The 22,130-nt window shown below is 41.9% G+C and overlaps 1 long non-coding RNA gene across 1 annotated transcript in view; it reads right to left on the bottom strand.

The window, feature by feature from the left end:
* The window catches only part of LOC115597069 (uncharacterized), a 47,101-nt gene extending 28,994 nt beyond the window's left edge, over nt 1–18,107 (bottom strand). Inside the window, exons 1-2 of the long non-coding RNA XR_003987009.1 lie at nt 17,864–18,107; nt 9,587–9,732 (exon numbers count right to left, since the gene is read on the bottom strand). This is a non-coding gene — a long non-coding RNA (uncharacterized LOC115597069). The remainder of the gene's footprint in view (nt 1–9,586; nt 9,733–17,863) is intronic.
* Nucleotides 18,108–22,130: the final 4,023 nt, after the last annotated feature.

Below are 22,130 nucleotides of genomic sequence, written 5' to 3'. Positions count from 1 at the left end.
ACTGTTGCTATATTTTTTAAATCCTCCTTGTCTGACGTGGTATGGAGGTTGGAGGCAGACATATGTTAAGTCCTGAGGCCTCAATCTGCCTCCCTCCCTAATATTTAGAAGACAAATTAAGGAGGCTATCTCCCTCATTATCTCACTCCAAACCCTCACCATATGTATCCCTATTATTAGACAACCAGCAGAAGATGGCCTATTTTCAAATTTAAATTACCAAGTCTAACCTTAATTGGTTAGAAACGTTGCTTAGTGGATGGTATCAGAGTCGGGCTTGGGAGAGAATCCGACAGATGGCTTAGTCTTATGACTTGTATTAACACCTTCGAAGTTTAATGAACTGTTAATTGCTTTTCTAATACATAATGGGACCATTGCAATACAAGCGGTAATGCAAACAGATTAGTTTGTAGACAACAGATAAACACCCGTCCTGTTCAATGTCACCTTTAAGTACCTTGGAAAACAAAAGCAGGCTGGAGGACGAAAAGAGATAGAAAAAATTTTTTTTAGAGGTGATCTAGCTTTTTTAAAGACCCAGTGTGTGTACATACATACATACATAACTTTTAAAGTTTTGCATTTTGATAGAGAATTATCAGTTGGTGTGTCCCCATTATATCATAATTGGAAATTGAGGCTGTTTAGCGAAGATTACAAATGCAAACAAACCTTTAACAGCATAACGAAACATTAGAAACTAATTTTTTTGTTGTGTGTCTGTTGTTGGTCTAAACAACCTGCAAATAAACACAGAAGCATTACTGTGAAGGTGACTTTAAAGGTCCTATTTGTAAGATAGCTGATTTTTAAGTCTCATTCCCAACTCGTCAAATACGGATGCTCTGGAATGGCGGCTGGTCTTTCAGCTTTCTTACAAATTGGACCTGACGCTGTGTTACCTTTGTAACTGTAATGTAACTTGCTTTGTCTGGAAATGGTGAAATGATATATAAATGTTAAAATAAAGTGTTACAGCAGCACAAGTGAAGAGGGGTTGTACAGTCAAATAACGAGACGCACGTTCAGTATGCTTTTTGTCAGTATCAGTCAAATTATAGCCGATGTAGATGACGATATAAAACCAAATTGCTTTCATGGACTTAACATGCATGGCATCTACACACTCCAATAAACCTTAACAGTTTGTTTGCCACCAAACACAAAGAAGAGGAAAAACTGCAAGAAGAACAAGCGTAGCGTGCAATGAATGATCCCCTTGGGTTCCACGAGCAGGGAAATGTCAGTTTTAACAAGATAAATCGTATCAGAGCTATGGAATATAAAATCGTCCATCTTTGCTCACTACTTCTTAGCCTTTCTCACCCTCAGGTGTGCATACAGGTAATACACTTATTTTTAAGATACAAAAAAATATTTGTAAAATCATCAGTGTATCAAGTTTTCAGCAAGCTATTAAGAAAAGCTAGCTTGGGCAGTGTAACACGGACATCATGGCAAAGGTGAAGAGACCATAGAGGACGTTGATGGAGGGACACATGTTAGTACAGTGCGTTTAACCCATTGGGACCATCAGCATTTCAGGTTTGTTACTTGCTCATAAAGTTAATGAATGCCGCTTTATTTATTTTCATGATGCCGGCCCAGACTCGTGTACTGGAGATTGTTATTAGATCGTAGAATCTCGCAGCCTCCCTGATAAAAATTGCGGGGCCCTTAAAACTCTCCATTCACCGCAGTAGTTCATCTATCTGTTTTAGCTGCGCTTGTAATATGGTGTGTGCATTGTACTTGAGCGACCATAAATGCACTCCTACCCGCATAGGTAGTGCTTTATTAAATTAAGCCGCCTTTAAGGTCAATATACTTCTGTAATGAGTTGTCTCTTTTGATCATCAGGGGTTAGATTGTACCTTGATCCTCCCTCCCTTTTAATGGCGTTGGTGTCACAGCTAAGCTAACACCAACACTGATGTTTTTCATATTTCAGCTTAAAGTCAGCGCAAGTAATGCTTTGCATGCTTAAAATCCATTTCCATAACTAAGTGTAATTTCCCCTCAGTTTGTTCCTGTTTAATGAGGTGAAGTCTTGTTTGTATGCCTCCCAATGTCACCAGAAAAGTCATTCATGCGGCGGTGTCAGAATTAAATCAAATTAGCATCACTACACTGCCGTTTTACATCAAACTGTTCGGGTAAAAACATTTTGCTCTCCTCGGTTTTACAAAGAATCTGCTTTTCCTTTTCTGCTGTTTCATTCAAAATTCTCGGAGGGGTCTTAATGATGAAATGTGTAAATGACTCGGGCTAGGTGCGGTGAGGCAGGGGGGAGAGAAAATGACCAACATTGATTTATCCTGGATGCTCTCTTGTCTGGTTGGTGCCGTCAGAACACCTCGCTGCATCCCATTCCCTCCCATTATCTCCCCGCGATCACCGCAGTCCAACGAGTTTCCTACAGGGTCATAAATACTTCCCCCAGACCCCATACTGCTTCCACATCATCCTCCAGACGCCGCCTAATGACAGCGAAAGACAGACAATGCATCCTTTCTCTCGTGACTGCCGTGCTTCTCTCTCTGTTCATACACATTTTACAGTGGCTGAAGAACGTATACCTACACCACGAGAGGCCAGCAGCGCCGTGTCCCCCAGACTTTGCATTTAAAATGGTACATTAAAGCAACATGTCTGAAAATATCGCACATGATTGATGTCAGTAATGACAGTGTTTTCTCAGTGAGAAAGTCGCGTGTGTGCTTTTCTCCACATTTAAGGTCCCCGAGAAACGAAAACGCCAGAGCTGCGACACGTGATAAAGTAACAAAAAGGGAGAAAGAGAATAGTGTCAGTCATTAGCTCACATGGTAACAGAAATACACAATGAGCCAAACTCTCCCAACACTCCGTGATGGGAAGGAGACAATTTATCAGAGACAGTGAATCAAATTAATTATTTTGACGTGCTGGTCATCTGAATTAATTAGAGAGCAGCACACAATGAGCCAGTAGGATAAACAAAGTCTTTTCCACACAAACAGCCCCATTAGAGAGAAAGCCACATTCATGAACCACTTACATACGAGTCTAAAAAAACATTATTGAGACCCATCCGATTCGCTACGGCTATGAGGCCAGGTCAAGTGGGCGGTCAATTGTGTCATTGTTCCGCTGATCAATTGTTTGTACAGTAAACTGCAAACAAGTTGCTTTTCATTTAGCAGTTTACAGAGGAAAGCACATCCAGACGAAACTAATGACCTCTGACTAAAACTCTGGCAAGAGTTTGGACCTAAGAGCGTGTCCACCAGTAAGACTTTCTTTTCCTGTTATTATTTGGCTTTGATGGGCGCCATTGCAAATTGGCTGAGCAGACCAACAATCAGGGCGAATTTGTGCGATAAGAAAAAAAAAATAGGAACAATATTCCAAAAACTGGCTGAAACTGGATTTTTCTAAGCGATCATAATACCTCTACCAAGGAGGTTATGTTTTCGTCTGAGTCCGTTTGTTTGTGTGTTGGTTGGTTGGTTTGTCAGCGGGAAAACACAAAAACTACTGAACCGATTTCTATGAAACTTGGACGGCGAATGTGTCTAGCCACAGAGTAGACCCCGTTAACTATTGGTGCAGATCCTGCTGAGGGCACGGATCCAGGAACATTTTCTCACCTTCTTTAACATAGCGAGATAGACATATATACAGTTATACATTTACATATACATATACGAGATATACATTTTCATTGATATCTCAGGGAAAAATGCATGGATCATGATTAAAAACAAAAACAGTCATTTTTAAGGTGGCCAGTATCTATCAATATGTACAAAAGGGGACTTTGAGTCTTATATATTTTCCTAGCGCTCTCTTAGTGGCATGCACTTTTGGGTACAACTGACAATGTCAGAAGTGGTAATTTTATTTACTACCAAATAATTGTTGGACAAGCACTTACAATACAATTTATTTTTTCAGTCGACCACATTGGCAAAAAACCAGCTGGCTGCCTTCAAACGCTGCTGAGAGTCCAATATGTGTTTTGATAACATATCACATAACAAATTATATATATTAAAAATATTATATATAATATATTACAAAGAACAATCCATATGTAACTCTGTCATGATTCAAATTATGCAGTACCTTATGAACAGCTGAGGTTACAGCAATATTCATTAGCACAACTACACATTGTGTAAAAAAACAGCTAATGCTAGCTAGAGCCCTGCCTTTACGTAACGTGGGAGCAACATAACAATGAATATGCAGAGGATGCGTATGTCTTAGCAGGTTTTGAAATAACACACACAAAAAGTAATGTCGTCTGAGAGTCACTGCTAACATTAGATGCTAGACCTCACTTGCTAGCTCTCACTTTAGAGTAGATTGTGAACATGACAGCACAACGGCTCCACCCAAATGTTAAATGTTGATGTCTCAATTCATTGGCACATGCTATGTGGGATTGTTAAAAAAGGAGGGAAAAGTCAAAGGTTAGAGGCTATTTGGCTATGGCAGCATGCCTCTACGCAGTGTCAAACAGAAGTCTGAGGGAGGATTCAGAAGTTAAAATCCCCATTCATCTTTCCAATATATTATGATATATGCTTCTGTAGAAGCCACAAGTCCTTCTTATATCAACCTTGTTTAATAAAAAAAAACATGCTCTAGTTGTGATCTCAGGGAGAAGTACTACACTACCCACAATCCCACCTCTCAGAGTGAAAGAGCTCACTGTCTGACTATGAATGCTTACCACGAATTACTGCTAACACTGATAGTATACAATCAAATTAATTATGTCAAGGTTACCAAAGAGCCACCATGGTTTGTCTTTCTGACTTTCTCCTTTTTTTTTTGAGATGAGGAAAAGTGTCCAATGGGGTAAACATGACTCCTACCAGTTATGTACAACTGGCCCGAGGTGTATATCATTGGAAAATAATAATCTGTGATGGTACATGGGATGATTGGTGGTTCTTCACTCTTCAAATAATTATGAACACAGTCGTGTACTTCTCCTTTTTCCTCCTATTTTCCCTTTATCATTTTGTCGCTCCAGATAAAGTGTTTCATGGTTACATTTCATCTTGTAGTTGGTTGGCTTTTTTACAGGATCATCTGAAAAGTCAATGGAATGAATGAATGGGATATTCACATTTGGAACCGGAGACCTTATCATTGGAAACAGCCACCCTGACGCCTGAAGCTCAGACACTATTTCCAGAAATATGTCCAAATCCTTTTTTTGTACGCCAATACCTGCAGTATCACTGATGTTTACATTTCCGCACAAAAGGAGAAGAATTTCAATTTAATTTCAACTTTAATGTAGCCTAGATATATCATACAGCCAGTTAGTGAGTAGGAGCATGGAGAAATGCTCCACAGCTTTTTACGATAAAGCCACGACTAAATATAAGTTCCACTGTCAGTTTATTCAGACAAACTCACACTGTGTTTGGCAGACCATATTTAGGGACACTCAGCTGGCAGAATGAATCGGCCACCCACAGATCCCTTGCATTGTAAAGCTGCCACATGCTCTATTAGTCCCCACTGTTTGAATGTATACATTAAAGATAGCAGAACAAACTCAGACAGCAAGGCCTACTCCGCGCCATGAAATCAGGACATCATCATCCTTTGGTCTAAACATGAATATTCACACCATGCTTCAGTTTACATCGTTAGGGACCGTAGCATGTGTGCCAACGCGGGCTTTGATGCGGCGCTTTGAGTGACTCTCCATTCACAGACACCGAGCACATATTGTAAACCGTAATATATGACCTCGCGTTGAGCATATTCTTTGTGGGGTCTCGCAGACAAGCCGTGCACTTGGGAGGGACACGAGTGACTGAACATTGCTCTATTGAGTAAGCCTCCTAATAGAATGGCATGTTTAGGCCTGTCATTCAAAGCAGAGGAGCGTCGTGTGATGAGGAGGCTTGGTAAATGAGTATTTTAGCAGGCATGGCTAATGTCTACAAACCTGTGGTGTTTAGCTTGCTGTTAAGGATGACATTAACAGAGACACAGACCCAGGGATGCTGATCAACCCCGAGCTCCTAACACATGGGATGGTGTTTCTGGCTCATTTCCTGCACCGTAATCAAGGCTTATGTACCTTTGTGCGAGGTTGAATAGACGTGCGCGTGTTTATAATATCTGAAAGCCTCGTGTAGCCGAGCTCGGCACGAGATGTCGGTTTTCTGTCTTTTTTCTCCGTCTGTCTTTCTCTCTCACCCCCTAATGGAAGCGGGAGGGAATCAGCTAATTAAGGATGTAAATGGAACTGAGGAGTGACAAAGAGCGTGCTTGTAATTCGCATCTAAATTGTCTCTTACCTCAGCAGAAAATTTATCACAGGAGACAATGTCAACTTTTACATGGGGAGAGCCATTTGCATCTTTCGAATTCATTACAAGGGTTGGCGCTGCAATCATAAGCCGTGATAGAGACCACTACCCTCCCTCCATCCTGCCGCACCCACCCTACCCATCGCTACCGGGTAGAGGATAATCTGATGGGTTCCTCTTCAGTGGTCACTCAGCAGTGGTGGAGATGCGGGGAGGACAGGAGGAGGAGGAGGAGGAGAGGAGAGGAGAAGAGAGGAGAGGAGAGGAGAGGAGTAAGGAGAGAAGGTGAAGAGAGCATAAAGTGGTCCACCCACTTGTTTATGTGTGTGTGTGTGTTTGTGTGTGTGTGTGTGTGTGTGTATGTGCATGCGCGCGTGCGTGTGTGTTTGCGAGCGTGCACGTGTGCAGCAAAGCCACACCACTCTCCCGAGCGACAGAAACCTTGTTGTGATTTATGCAGCCTGAGATATGAGTGCTGGTTACGCAGTAGCAAGACATCGATCTGACAAAGCAAACCAAACAATAAAGAGGCGAGGAAGATGATGTGCCCAGTGGAGTGGAGAAATGGAGAGTGTACCTATAAGAGCTAATTATCTGAGCACATAATTCTTCAGGTTAAGACAGGGGGAGCTGAGAGCCAGCCAAGCCACAGCTGTCTGAGAAAAGGCTCGGCTACACAATGGGCCCAAGGTCCCAGACCCTGGTCAAGAATAATTCAAAATAAAATTGTATATCAGTGCAGCTTGTCAATAAGCTCAGCTTAGCTAAAATGGGTGTGAGTTGGATGGATCTGTGTGCAGCAAACTGTTCCATAAAAGAGATTAAAAACAGTTGGAAGCATGTCATAAACTGAGGTTGAATCCAAGTGTTTTTGGGTAAATACAGAGAATTTATTTTGAAAAGCTGACTGAATACTGCAAATTTCTCTTATTCATTAGCTGAATAGACAAACATTTACAAGCGCAGCATGTGTGCTGACTTTGGTGTCCTGACCTGGCTGCTTAAAAGTGGCTTTTTTATACCTTTAAATGTTGCAAACCAAAGACTTCCCATATTCATTTTATATGCTGTTGTTATTGAATATAGGTGCCTATTGTGAACCGTTATCCCATAAGTTAAAGTATTAAAGGTGCAATTTGTAACAATTGGTTTGCTGTCAAATTCATCTGCAAAATAAATAGAGGGCAGCATATCATCAGAGTAGTCCCTAACTGCTGCTAATTAGAGCTGCCATCAGCTAGTTAGCTCTATTAGCCGTGCATCTAGCAGTCTGGACTGTGAGCTCGGAGCATCAGGGGAGTGGTGGTGTTTATACTGCTAGCAAAGGAGCCTTGGATAAGGAGGGACTGGGGCTAACTGGTTAGCATGCTAACTTCACTATGTATCTCTGCAACTGTTACTCCGTCGCATTCTGTATGAAGTTTGAATTAAACTTGAAATTTTTCAACTATAATTCGTACATATTGCGCCTTTAACAAAAGGCATCTTTTGTTTCCCTTCTTGGACAACATGTAATATTGCCAATTTCAGCCTAAAAAACAGCAGTTTTTGAGCAGATTTTCTGGTATGAAATGCTCTTTTAAAATGCCATTATGTTTGATATGAATGGATGCTGGCCAAAATATTTGCAGTTTCTTTAGTGTCCATTAAACTTGGTGAAAATCCTTTAGTGGGAGGATTTATTTTGTTCATCCAATTTCAGTGCCATGCAAAGTTCCACCTAGAAAATTCTGTCTTATTCCTCTTAAGATAAAAAAAGTCCTGGTCAGAGGTTATATAATGGCAACGGCTGGCCTTCATGGTTTTACCAGCAATTCATTACAATCGCTAAGTAAGTTCAAAATTCACAGTTCAAATATGTTCTCCCAGCCTCATGTCATTTCTCTATAAGCCGTGAAAATAATAATGATAATATTTGCAATTATTATTTCCTATCTTGCAAACCCATTCTCTGCTTCTGTAAGCAGCGATCCTTTAATTAGACACAAGCTCGCATACACAAAGACTGGGGCGGTGGGTGCTCACTGCCATTAATAACACTATATAAAAGCAAAGCCAGACAGCCTCTGACACTTTTAGTAGTTTGGGAAACAAGATGTAATCTGCGTTCGGTGCCAGGAGCGGACCAGGGCCGCGTGTGCGCGAGAGGGGAGGGAGTGTGGCCTGTAAGTCAACGCAAACAGAGCACTGTGAGTACATCACTGATGAAGACATTATCTGTGAGTTATACTCACACAGACAACGGGAGGGAGAAGCGTATAGGAACCATAAGACAGAGAAAGTGACAGACGAAATGGGCATCTGCTGTTGCCAAGGCTGGTCACTGATGTGTACATTATTAGTCTTTCAAAAGCATGAGTGCTGTGAATTAAAGGGAAAATCACTCATAAGTATTAACAACAATCGTTGGGGTACACCGGTAGACTTGATACATTGGGTGGTCTTTTTGTTTGTGTGCTCACAGACTGTCTGATTGCACTTTGTTTTATATGGCATTGTGTTATAATGCAGCATTTTGTGCTAGGCATGAGAGGACAGAGCGCAGAGGATGAGGTTCTGTTTAGTGGCACCCTTGGCACCCATCTAACCTTGGCATACTGCTGGGCATGCTCCACTGGCCCTGAACATGCTGAGGTTTGAATCCAGAAATGCTTTTGTGCAGCGCAGGCCACCAGAGGAGAGGTGGGAGGCTCCATTAATATATCCCCAACTGTATCGCATCAGTCAAGACTCCATAGCTAAACCCACAGATCAGATCTCCAGGACATCTGCAAAATCTGAGCAACATATGCTTCAAAATGACATTCATCTTCAAAAATGATATAAAAGCTCCATAACCAGTTTGCATTTATTAAAACTGGACCAATTTGGAGAATCAGTTACAGTACGTTCAGTTCATGCAAGGTCAATTTGTGTCATTGTTTTCTTGTCTGTGTGTTTGTTTGTTTAATATAAACCATGAATTCTAATTCTGGCAGCACAGAACGGCCACATTAACCAGGCATGGCAGTCTGGGACGGGGTCCAGCTGGAAGCATGCATGGGATGCTGCTTTCCCGCGACAAAACTGGCGTCACTGGCAAGGGCTAAATAGTTTTTCTCATTTTCAACTGGTCAGTGAAAGGGAGAAAATAGGGAAAGTAAAATCTCACATTTAATAGTAAATCTATGGGCTGCGTACTTCTGGTTTATACCTCCTCGATAACAATAATTACAGCATGATTTGTAGATTGGCTTTCAAAGGTTTTATCTCACCTGATAAGATGGAGGAGGGCTGTGCGCAATAGTCCAGCTGGAATGTAAGAGACATGAAGATTTCCAAATCTTGCGTTGCTATTCATCTTCTCCTCCCTCCTGTTTTTATTCACCCTGGCCGGTTAGTTAGTTTGTTGGATGGGTGTCTGCAGGAGGAAACGTCTGGGTGAGGGCTGGGTTCAGGAAAAGTGCATCAGAGGGTGTGTGGTGTGTGTGTGTATGTGTGTGTGTGTGTGCTGAGCCCTGGTGACCATTATCTTATTTTTAACATGGCAGTCGCCCAACTTTTTCCTGCCCTAGCATGGTGAGCGGTGACACATTTGATCCCACATGACACACGTAAACATGACAAAAACATGTCGAAACCACACAAAGACACACACACAAAAACACACGTATGCACACAAACACACGGGGGGGGGGGGGGATGTTTCGTCGGGGGAAACGTTACTTTCAGAGGGACACCTGAATTCATAAAAATGTGAATGAGGTTTTGATGCATTTCATTGGCTGATGGGTCGTGGGTCGTTTTCAGGAATCCAAAGCCAAAGGAACATAATGGTGATAACGTCACATGACAGCAGCGCTATTAAAATCTCCTCTCCTCCCACCATTCCCACCATGCTGCAGAAGTGCAGCGGTAATCTTTGGTCCACATGCCTTCATTGGCCTTTACTGTGTACAGCTGCCTTTCTCTCACACTTTCATCAGAATTCCATTTCCCCCCACAGCCCGAAAGCCCCCTCTGAAACTCTACCCCTCGCTCCACCATTCTGGCCTGCCTATGATGGATGGCGGCACCTCAGGTCCTCTCAGCCTGTCCATCAAGCTCTGCGATTAAAACACTTGGAATGACCAACATTTTTCTCTCTCCCCTCCCCCCCCCCCCCCACTTCAACCCCTTGTCCTCCATGCCACCCCTCCGCTCTAAGGCCACCACCGCTGCAGCCCTCTGCCCCCTCACCTTTCTCACCCTCCCTCCCTCCCTCCCTCCAACACTCTTCTCCCACTTCAACTGCCCCCAGAACCCCACAATCCATCTTGTGGAGAAAAAACATCATTTATTCTGTACTTCCCAGATAATTTACTTTTTCTCTCCCTCCCTCTCCCTTTCGTTCCTCTTTTCTTTTTCCCCTCCTTTCTACAGGAATTCTCCATTTCCCTATAAAATGAAAATTCATCTGGAATTACATCTTATGTCATCATTATGTTTATTAAGCGTGGATGATGTATATGAGGAGCTGCGGCGTGCCGCTGAGTGCTTAATGATGCATAAGATTAAGCCGAGCCTCTCAGCTGTGCTGAGACTCCCCTCTGCTTCCCAGGCTGCAGACACACGCTGGGGGAACAGGCTCCAAACGGCCATCAGGTGAACAGGGGAAAAGGGAAAGCCTACATCCTCTTTGTGTGTCAGCAGAGATGGAGGAAAAGTGAGGAGTTGGTGCACAAGACTTGCTGATCGGGGAGGATCAGAGAGTTGGCAGCGACTTCAGAGAATGAACAGCAGTGTATCAGATTGTTGGGTGCAGTCAAAGTGAATATCTGAAATTCTGTCCACACATAGTAACTACTGCAGACATTTTCCTGTTACCTCCGATGTCGCACAACTCCAAAAAAATGTCATATCTCTTTTTCTTCTCTCTGATGTTCCCCTACTTTTGATCTGAGCTCACACACACACATACACAGACACACAACCAGCAGATTTGCTCTTGGCCTCCCTCTAGCCTAGCAGCAGAAGCACCAGCAGTCTATGACAAAAACATTATCCTTCTGGTGCTAAACAATCCAATAAACCTCTCCACAGGGAAGAACTTAACCTCTCCTCTCCTCTGATGCTGGCTTCCAGACCACGTGATGGCTGCCACAGTAAATTCAAATCATTAGTCTTCTCACTCCGCCATCACACAGGGAAGGAAAAAAAATCCGCCTCTATTAGTAATGGAGACCTCGTCAGAGACCTTCCTCTGAGAGCCCTGCCTTCCCAATTCCCACAGGAAAAATCCCCAGCAAAAAACTAATTCTACTTTTAATAATCTGTCATCAGGACCAGAGGCAGTCATAAATTATGTGGGGAGCATGTGCGGGAGCGGGCCACGAGAGGGAACTCAGGGGGAGAAATCAAAGCCTGAGTTTGACAAACTTTGCAGAAGATAAATAATAACTTACAAACAGGATTAGTTGTAAAGTCACAGCTGAGTGCCCTGCCAAGCAGTTTCCCTAGCAGTCTATGCAGGATGAAGAATTTACAGACACACCTGTCATTAGCACCTCCCCCCCTTCTTCCTCTACACATCCTCCACCCTCTCTTTCCATTCTCACTCCCCCGGTCTCTCTCCACTGTCTTCACAGCCCTGACAGACTTAGCTTTTTCTCTCACAGCAAACAGTGTTTGCGTTTCATCATTTACCCTCTTGGTTCCCAGGGACAGGTGCAGAAGGAGGCATGATTCTGGAGGAGAGGCGGGAAGGTGGTTAAGAGGCAGTATTAGCATAGTGTGGCAGGGGAAATGGCCTCTTCCTCCACCCTTAAGTAAATAAACATGAATAACCAATCAGCCTCCCGCACACACACACACACCAGAGTACTAATAGCAAATGGAGCTGGGATGTACCCCGAGAAGCTGATGAGACACCATCGATTGGGATGATTGGTTTCTGGGCAGCTTTTGTGTGCACACAGTGTAAGTGTGTATATTTGTGAAAATGTCTGTAAACTGTAGGTGCGCTGTGTTTTGTGTGTGCTCGTGCGTCTGTGCGATGCAGGGCTGGCGAGCGGAGCAGCCAGTACGGGAAGAAAGAGCTATGAGCCGTGGGGTTGTTCTCTCACTGTTTCCATGTCAATATTTGCTGGAACGATCGACATGCATCATAATCGGCTCCCTCTATCAAACCGCGGCTAAAGGCCCATCTCCATCAGGTGACAGAGACCAGTCAGGTGATGAATCCCCCCCACAGCCGACCGCGGAGGGGAGGAACTGGCTCAAATAAGACAGGCATGTTCCCACAAGTCTGTGTCAAATCTCTATTGATTTAATCATCAACAGACAGATACTCTCCTGGCTTACACAGCATAAGGTCAGCTGATGGGCTGCAATAGCTAACTTTTTTAACTTCAGTAGATAACCGACAGAACATCATATCACTGATTCTCTTGCAACATTATAGGATACACTTATACATATATATATATATATATATATATATATATATATATATATATATATATATATATATATATATATATATATATATTTATCTGTATATATCTATATATATCTTTATATATAGATATCTATAGATACATATATATGTTATGTATTAACTGCCTTGCCGCATATGTTTGTTTGCTGTAGTAAACCTGGAAATGCATGTCTTTGGGCTGCTTGCCTCTTACTTTGTGTATTGATTGCACGCATTAAAATTCATAATGAGGGCATATTTACAGAAAACAAAGAACGTTTTTCAGTTTAAACCTTAAATATCTTGTTTTTGTTCTGTATGCAATCGAATATATGTAAAAATATAAGATTTATAAATCACTGCATTCTGTTTTTAATTCAGTTTTGCAAAGCATCCTTTAGGACCTTAAAGGAACACTGGATCATATTGTTACTGATAATCTGTATTAGAGCTGCACTAATTAGTCGATTCATCAATTAAGTGATCCAAAGAAAATAAGTTGCCAACTATTACTGTGCTTTAAAAAAAATAGAAAAAATACTTTTGCAGGTTCCAGCTTCTACATTGTAAGGATCTGCTGCTTTTCCTTGTCATTTATGACCGTGAAAAGCCTTTGAGTTTCAGACTGTTGGTTGGATAAAAGAAGGAATTTGAAGACCTCACTCTGGGCCGAGGGAAATTATGATGAACATTTTTGCACATTTTACAGATTAAATGATCAAACGCTGATGGAAAAAAATCTTGAGTTGCAGCCCTAACCTGTGTTTGGATGATTTCTTTTTTCCAATATTTTTTGCTCATGTGATTTAAAGCATCTTTTAAATCTAAACTTAAATTATGATTGGGCTCTCCAGGTGCCACCATTATGGCTGACGTTAGAATTCACATTTGCTTCTATTGTTAGCGCTGCAGATGCTTCTGCGGCGCTGATTTGGTAGTCACGGGCGCTTGTGTTTAAATCACTGTGGTCAACTTCAGTTTCAACACTTTTATTCTTTCTTCTCCCTATATTTCCCGTTTGGAGCCATATTTGTAGTGTTTTTGAACCCTTCATTTTATCACTGCTTCTTATCTTCCCATCACAGTCTGATCTGATGTATGTAGATGTATGCCCGCGCTACTTACGTTAACCCCAGACAGCACACATACATCTTGGAGATGCTGGCCTGACAAATAGAAGTCACATTGTAAAAATGTAGAACGGGCATTTATTAAAATTGTACCAATTTGGAGAATCGTTTACAGTATGTTCAGTTCACACAAGGTCAATTTGTGACATTGTTTTCTTGTCGGGGTGTTTGTATATGTCTGTGTGAGCAGTATTGTATATATTTTTGTTATATTTCTGTTTGTCAAATAATCCAATGACCAAGAAAAATACTAACAATGAATTGATTTTACAGACCAGAATTGACTGTAATATAGTATATTCCTCTATGCCAAAGACCTCCATTGTTGAGGGATCATAGTCATTCATTATGATGAGCATGGGCACTGTATTTTGTTTTGCACCCAGTCCTGGTTTTCATCAAAGCTCACTCTCAAAATAAATGTGTGTTAATCCGCAGCGGAAAATTGTCCATGTCAAATGTGCATTTCTGTCTTGTTTAAGTAAAGTTTGCTTTAAAAAATAAATAAATGAATAAATAAATGAACTTTTCCAGGAGATTATTAAGCATTTTTTAAAAATATAAAACTTTTTTACCATATTTAAATTTTTACATCTTTAGTAGGCTCAGGGCAGAGAGCCACATACAGGCTGGGGAAGTCAGAAAGCAATAACAGTTAGACTAACATTTCATTTTGCTTATATAACGTGTCTTGTTGACAAGAATAAATATGTATAAATGTATACGGCCTGGCTGATCCTTTAAATAAAGTTGGTCAGTCAGCTGCACCTACTTTCATACCTATTGATAATAACAAAGTGGTTTGTGCTAACTTCCAAATAGCACCTTAAATACTCAGGTGCCTTTGTCTCATTGAGCACAACATAAAGATCACTCCTCAAGCGTGTCCCATGAAAAACCCTGAGAAAATGCATACATGCAGTACTGGGATTTCAGCCCTGCAAAGTAAAGTGCTCAATTTTGCCTCCATTCTCCGGCGATACCAAAGAAGCTCAATCATACTGGGACAGTAATATGAATCAAGGACAGCTCACTCACTCTCAATTGCAGCTCGGTCTAACTGGGACCCCGGGTAAAGCAGAAACTGGGTTCTCAATTCAAATGGGAGAGCGAGTAGGCCAGCCGGACTCTCCAGCACGTCTCAAGGCTGATAGATTACCTACTGCAGTAAGGACAAAGGGAATGAAGATGACTACTCTGCCAAAGCTGGCTACAGATGAGACATGCACGGCTGAATGACCATGGTACACCTCACCCATTTGTCTATGTGTTCAAGTTTTGCACTACATATGACAAAGGAGTCCGTACACTACGCTATTGACATATAGTCTCACCTTTTCTATCGCGGAATATCTTGTTCCAACTTTCATTTGGAGTTAGATTTTGAGCATGTTAGAGCATCCATCAACCGGATTGGCCACTTAGTGTTTCACACATGCCGTTATTTATTACCCAAAACGCTCTGCGAGGGCATAAATCCAAATTAATGTCAGTCAACTTTGTCTCAAAAGTAAAGAAATATATCTAGTAGCAAGTCATTATAGTTCTTACCCATGTAAAAGCATAAAGATTGTGAATATGAACTTTAATACACAATACTCTATGGAATAAATTCTTTTTGAGGTATTTTGTTTGACATTGGAAGCTTCACTCAGCGCAAAAAGCTTTGCAATTCTGCGAGCCAGCTATTTCTTTTTTCTTTTTTTTTGCACAGAGTACATGATGTGCCATCCTCAGAGATTAACCTAGATGTTCTTGAGGCCAGGTTCACTTGTATCTGAGCCACAGTCGTATATTACAATGCAGCTGAGGTGGCAGTGGCAGTAACTCATTCTTTTCTATTCTATTCTGCCTCTGCATATTCCACAAAGCCCCCGCTGCTCTGCACTTAGAAGGTCACCTCTTTCATCAGCTATTCTATTTGCATTCCAAATCGTACGTACATGAAAAATGTGCCACTGAGTTTTTCGCGGCGGCCCCTTCGAAGGCAGATTAGATAGAATTTGCCATACGAACCTTATGCACGCTAACCTTTGCAGATGGCCCCACTATTGTGGAGAAATGGATTGCCTAATAAACCATATCATCCGACATATTTGCCGCTTGGCTGACCAAATAGAGGCTGTGTTTTTTGAGCAAATTCCCTTTGTCAAATTTGTCAGTGTTCATGCTGCCGTTTTAGGTTTGGGTCACAGAGAGGAGGAGGCGGGATCCTTAGTGTATCAGGTTAAAGTGCCGAGCAATTTGGACTGTTTCTGAAGACGAGACAATTTTTCCACAAGATTTATTTCATCAGAGGGAAATATTTCATCTGCTCTCCATTTGTTTGTTGTCTGTCTCCTATTTCATTCTCCCCCCTGCAGTATGTGAAGTACAGTTCAGCAGCGATGGACAATTGTTGACTACTTATTCCACCTGATTAATTGAGATAAATAATCAGTGTGCTCTGGAAAAAAATCAAGTGAGAACCTCCCATGCCGGTTGCTGTATCTTCTGCCCTTTCTTTCCTCTGTCGTGCATATGATGCACATTTGTTCTTTATTTTCTTCAGGTTTGTCAGCTACTCTGACATTCATCTTTATCAGCCATCATTACAATCACGATATAATTTCACTTCATCTATAATCACCACTGGGCGAGACGGCAGTGGGGAAACAATGCTACTTCTAAACCTTGCAAGGTTTTCACCAGAAATCTAATTTCACAGCGGAGCCCTAATTCATCGCTCCCAGAAAAACCTCTTTCATCAAACTTTGCATATGAGCAGCCAAGTGATGCACAGGCTCTTAACGGCATGCTTTGCCTCCTTTGGTGAGTTGGCCAACCAATCCATCTTCCTGAGTGTGCTCAGAGCCGAGGAGTGGGCAACCGATGCTCCCGTCACCGGGCTCCAGCGGGAGATGGATTGGGGCTCCATCGCCCACCTCCAGTCCGGTACCAGCCCAGTGGCACAATCTGGACCTCGGCGCTGAGAGCCACGTGGTGGGCCTTGTGGGGCTCTATGAGGGGGCTATGAGAGGCAGGATGGAGGATGCTGTGTCTCAGTCACTCATGTAGAATCCAGATCCTCGGCTCCACAGGAGACGGAGCTGGACCTCCTGTTTGTGTTCTACAGAACAGAGTGAGGGTGTCCAAGTCATTGCCTGCCTGTGCAGTTGCTAATGCGGGCATTATGTCTATGACAAAATGTCACACAATAATGTGATCATCAGCAAAAGAAAAGAAAACTTACTGACATACATTGACTTGTTTAGCATATTAAAAGGCAGCGATTGCAATCTACTGAATAAACGCGTGACCTCCATCCTAAGTTATGTCCTTCATTGGCTATTAGTCACCGAACTGTCTGACGCGACAACAAATACAATAAATGATAGCCCTGATTCCTCTTAATCTCGTGCGTCTTTTAAAATGTACATCCACCCTTAAAATAGCTTGTCCTTCAGCCGGAGGAGGAGTTCTGTTTCATCCCTTCGTATCGTTCATTCATGACTGGCTTTGAAACTGAAGTGAAAGCTTCTTTTATTAATCACAAAGAGCTCAAGTCAAGGCTTTGCACTCCGTTGCTTGCATCTAATTTACAGCAGCGATAATTCATGCTATGCTAAACATTTCTTGTAAAATGTCACTTTGTGTTTGTAATTAATTTCTAAATTAATAAGCAGAATTTCTGAGTTATGGCGTCAAAGCTTTTACCTTGGACGCTAAACAATGCATCAAGGTGCCACCTGGGATGATCGAGGCGATAATAAGAATGTGACTCCGCGGGAAGAGATGAACACTTCACAAACTTGGCAGGTTGTTTCACAGCAGAGTAATGCAACAAAATGTGGGCAAATTACAGATGATCTATCTCTTCTCTTAAAAAAGACGCTCCGTCTCGTTCTAAACACTTTGAAAATCGCAGGAAAGAAAAAAAAAAACGACTTCACTCTCCTCTCCTTCATATTAGCACTGTCACTCACCTGGTCGACTCAATCTCGCCGCTGACCAGGGTGGCCTGATCCATAGGATTGCGGGCCGTGCTTCCAAGTAGGGAGTTGTGTGTTGGGTTACCTCCCATATAGGGTATCATGTGTCCCTCATCTAATGCGAGCTATGGGTCCTTGATCAAAAGGAAGCTAAAGAGAGGGAGGGGGGGGTCAAAATGAGAGGAAGAGACAGAGCGTTTCTGTGCCCCCAGAGCTCGGACATGAGGGCACATACACCTGTCACACGCCGAAAACAAATGCATATACCGTACATTTGTTCATAAATCACAGCTATTCCAATGACTTAAAACTTTTGAACAATAACAGGTGTTTTGGGTTGGGTGTCGTTTTTTAAAGGGACTCTCTTACCTGTAGAGTTTGTAATCCATTTAGCTTGTTTTTGGCTTGAGTTGGAGTTTGTACATGTTGGCTGGAGAGATGTCTGCCCTGTCTTGGACATGATTGAATTATAAGGTACATCTGAGTCATGATCAGAAATCATGACCCAGTTCCTCAAGATCACCCACAGACCTTGTTGTGAACAGTTTGGTGTAGGAACTAGTTTCTTGTGGTCGTGCGAGCGCGGCATGTAAAAGTCACTTGTGTCCGCCTTGGCTGAGCTGCAACGTCAGCAAACTTATCAGCTAGCCTTTCGTCCAAGAGTAGACGCACACTTCCCTCTGCATGGTGATATGGAAAGAAAATAGTTCTTGCACGAAACTGCTCACAACAATGTCTGTGTCCAGCCTTGAGTAACTGTGTCGTGATTTCTGGAAAGAGACACTGCTGATGAGTTTTTCAGATGTATTTTTTGGCACTATGAGCACCACACGCCGAGCGCCATCTACTTCCACTATATCTGAGAGGACGCTGAACTCCAAATCTCCGCAACTCACGCCGAAATAATCTAGATTGATAAAAAGGCACTACAGGTAAGGAGAAAAATATGTATTTTTTTCATTTTGGGGTGAACTTTCCCTTTAATTAAGCTATATTATAATGTAATCTTTTGAAGTGTTTCATTCAGGATTTTTCCTTGGTTACTAGTGGCCCATCTCCGCTCCTTTAGTGCCATTGATGGCAACATCCATAACCTGTCCTCTGATATTTCATTCCCATACGGGTGCCATGAACCTAAGATGTAATCGATACACAGACACACAGGCCTCCTGTGTTATTACAAGGGGGACAATGTCTGCTCAGCTTCCCGTGCCGTTACACAGTTCAGGCTTCCAATTAACCTGAGCGGATCCCCATGCCAATCACACGGGGCTTCTATCGACAAGCCGCATGAAAAGAATAATGTTGTTAGGATGATGTAGCTCACGGTAGGAGGGCTGCGGCCCCCCCCCTCCCACCAGTGCTGACAGGGATGAGTGTTGTAGTCATTTATCACCTCCTCTCTGGTCACTGAGGGGCCAAACGGGGCTGCACGCCTCTCACACCCTGCCTTTGCTTCATCGGCCCACAATCTGAATAAATCTGATTAAGCCAAGGCGTGTATCTGAATTTCACTGTGTGAGTGACTCTGGCTCTATTTTCAGCATCCACAGCCAACGCCGAACTGTCTCACACATCCTTGAATCAACTCAGTGCAGCGAGATGGAGCAGTTCAGTGTCTCAGACAAACTTACGCCGCTCATAGACCCATCCTAGCAGCGTGCACCGAGTCATTAGCATCTGTCTGTTTGTAGCTTGTATTTAGCTCGGTTCAAAGAATATATATAATATGTAACATTTCTGCATTCAAATGTCTAAGAACAACCAGACATTTTGCGCATTTCATTTATTCACCGATGATGTTTTGTCAGAAAGTGAGGAAGGAAGTCGGCTAATGTGTCTAAACGTTTCCTGTGTGAGTCACGTCAGGCAGCAGCGGTTGTTTAACAATGAAGACACAACTCTCATGATCCCACGTTACTTCGGTCATCAAACTACATCCTTCGGTTTAATGTTTTTGATCGAGGGACTCCTAGGGGTAAAAAAAAAAAAAAACTACATGTGCTTTTGAGATAGAACTGATTATTTCTCATATAGGGGGAAAAGAAGATGATTTATAGGATCATTTCCCCTTTTTTATCTTGGTCCTATATATATATATATTGCCTTTCTGTGAGATAAACACAATTCCTACATGTGTCAAATGACTGCAAAAATAATTCAGTGTTGAAACTCTGTTATCCTGGTACGTGAGATGAATGAAGTGTGAAAACATCATACAGTTATGATAACAATCTAATCCAGAAGTTGTGAACACACCTGTTTATTTGTCAGCAGTGACACTTTTTTTTTTTTTTTTTTGATAAATCCTGTCTGAAAACAGATGTGCTGTAACTGCTGGACTGGGACGGGAGATCAATCCATTTATTTTTCCCACGTCTACTGAGAGACAACATACAAATTGAGACTGTATCTAAGTTACAATAGCAGCCAAGTGTGGCCTACTAGGATTTCAAGAGTGATTGAGAGTGTGTTTAGATGCTCAGGGCCAAACTCTAAAAGCATTGTTACATTGACAAGGCCGATGCAGAGAAAGAATGCCTCTCTACATTTACTCCCCCGTTTCTTGGGCATTGCTGCCACTGGCGACTTTGATATTGATTATTGTGAAACAAAAAATCAGCTCAAGGAGCACGATCATTAAGACAAATGCAGTTCCACTCAATGCCAAACGCACAAAGACCTGAAATTCTCGGAGACTTCTCAGTGTCAGACTTCAGAGGAGAAACTACACGCCAGTTCTCTAAGCACGTTGGGTCTATCACAGTGGCTATAAAAACGTATAAATAAAATGCTGTGTGGACTGCCTATTTGGGATTTCTTTTTAGATTATAACTCACATGAGGTATAACTCACATGATCAAAAATCTGAATTGGACAACAAAATCCAAAGAATAATGAATCATATCTGCAGGACTGAGATTCTAAATGAACAGCTGGAGGAGCCGCAGAAAACAAAACAAAACAGTTAGCTGTGTTACTGTGATGGTTTGACTTGCCAATATCATTTTGGTTCACCTTTAAATTGGACCCAATATCTTTCTCAGCCATCTTCAGAAAGGGATCTCAGTCTTGGTACAGTTGTGAGTGTTAAGGAAAAATCATTCTTATCTATTAGATTTAAAATGAGGACACCCTGAAGTAGACAGTGTTAAATTATAGCAAAGTTGAGTAAGTCAACACGTGATAAAGAACATAAGTATATTACAATATTACTACATAGGATGCATGTGATGTACATTATCATGATCAGTGAAACTTTGCTCTTAACTGTGATCAATTTTTCTTGTTTAGCACAGACACAGCTCTGACTTGAGGATGTCATTGCAGATTTAATGTGGTCCCATACCTTTAAAACTTTCCATTTGTTATGTTTGGTCATCCCATTAGTTGCCATTTATTATCATTAGTGTGATAGAAGCCTCTTCCTTGCAGAAGCACGGGGAAAAGACTCTACATTTTCACATTAGACAGAGCTCCACTGGTGCGTCAGATTAATGTTCCCTTCACAAAAACAGAAAAGGTAGGTGGAACATCAACTTCAGGAGCAGCACCACAACTATTACATTATGCTGTCTGTTTATTTGCTTATTTCCTTGATGGTTGGCTAATTCCTATCGTTATTCTCATGATGTTTAGAAGTACGGTTCCTATTTGGTCGAAGTGCATTTTAAGAACCTTTAATTGATGCTCTGATGGTTCGGTAGCTTCGACCATCCGTTAGGCTATATTTAGCCACAGCAACAGATTAGAACAATTTCATTTTTCAACAAAAATGATCATTTTGCATGTGATAAATGATTATTTATTGGAAAAAAACTAAACAGATTCACTTTGAACCACCAAAGAAGAAAGTTAAGAATAAGAAAAAAGAAAGAATATAGAAAGAAAGAGAAAAAAAAATCATAGCAAGTTTTGAAAAACATTTTGAAACCGTGACTGTATCCATCTTGCTGGAGAGGGCAGGTCTGGATGTGTCCGCCTCAGGTTCATGTCCCTGTCCTGCCCAGTGTGAGTGATAAGCATCAAGGACCCCCAGTGCGAGCAGGACAGGTGTGTCGCTCTGGTTCAGCCTGTGTTACATTGTGATTAATGGCTTTCTTAATGTTCTCGTGGCGGTAATAAAATTCTCTCACCACCAACTTTGCATAAAAATGCAAATGAATAGAGACAAACTGTGGAAAAAACACAATGGGCAGGACTAAGCCTGGAAGCCTTGGGAAGTGGGTGTGCATATTTCTTTTATTTCGGGGAAAACAAC

Source organism: Sparus aurata, chromosome 15 (genome assembly GCF_900880675.1).
Source record: "Sparus aurata chromosome 15, fSpaAur1.1, whole genome shotgun sequence".
Classification (NCBI taxonomy): domain Eukaryota; kingdom Metazoa; phylum Chordata; class Actinopteri; order Spariformes; family Sparidae; genus Sparus; species Sparus aurata.
Note: the sequence above shows the minus strand (reverse complement) of the source record. Positions and strands in the feature narration are given on the sequence as shown.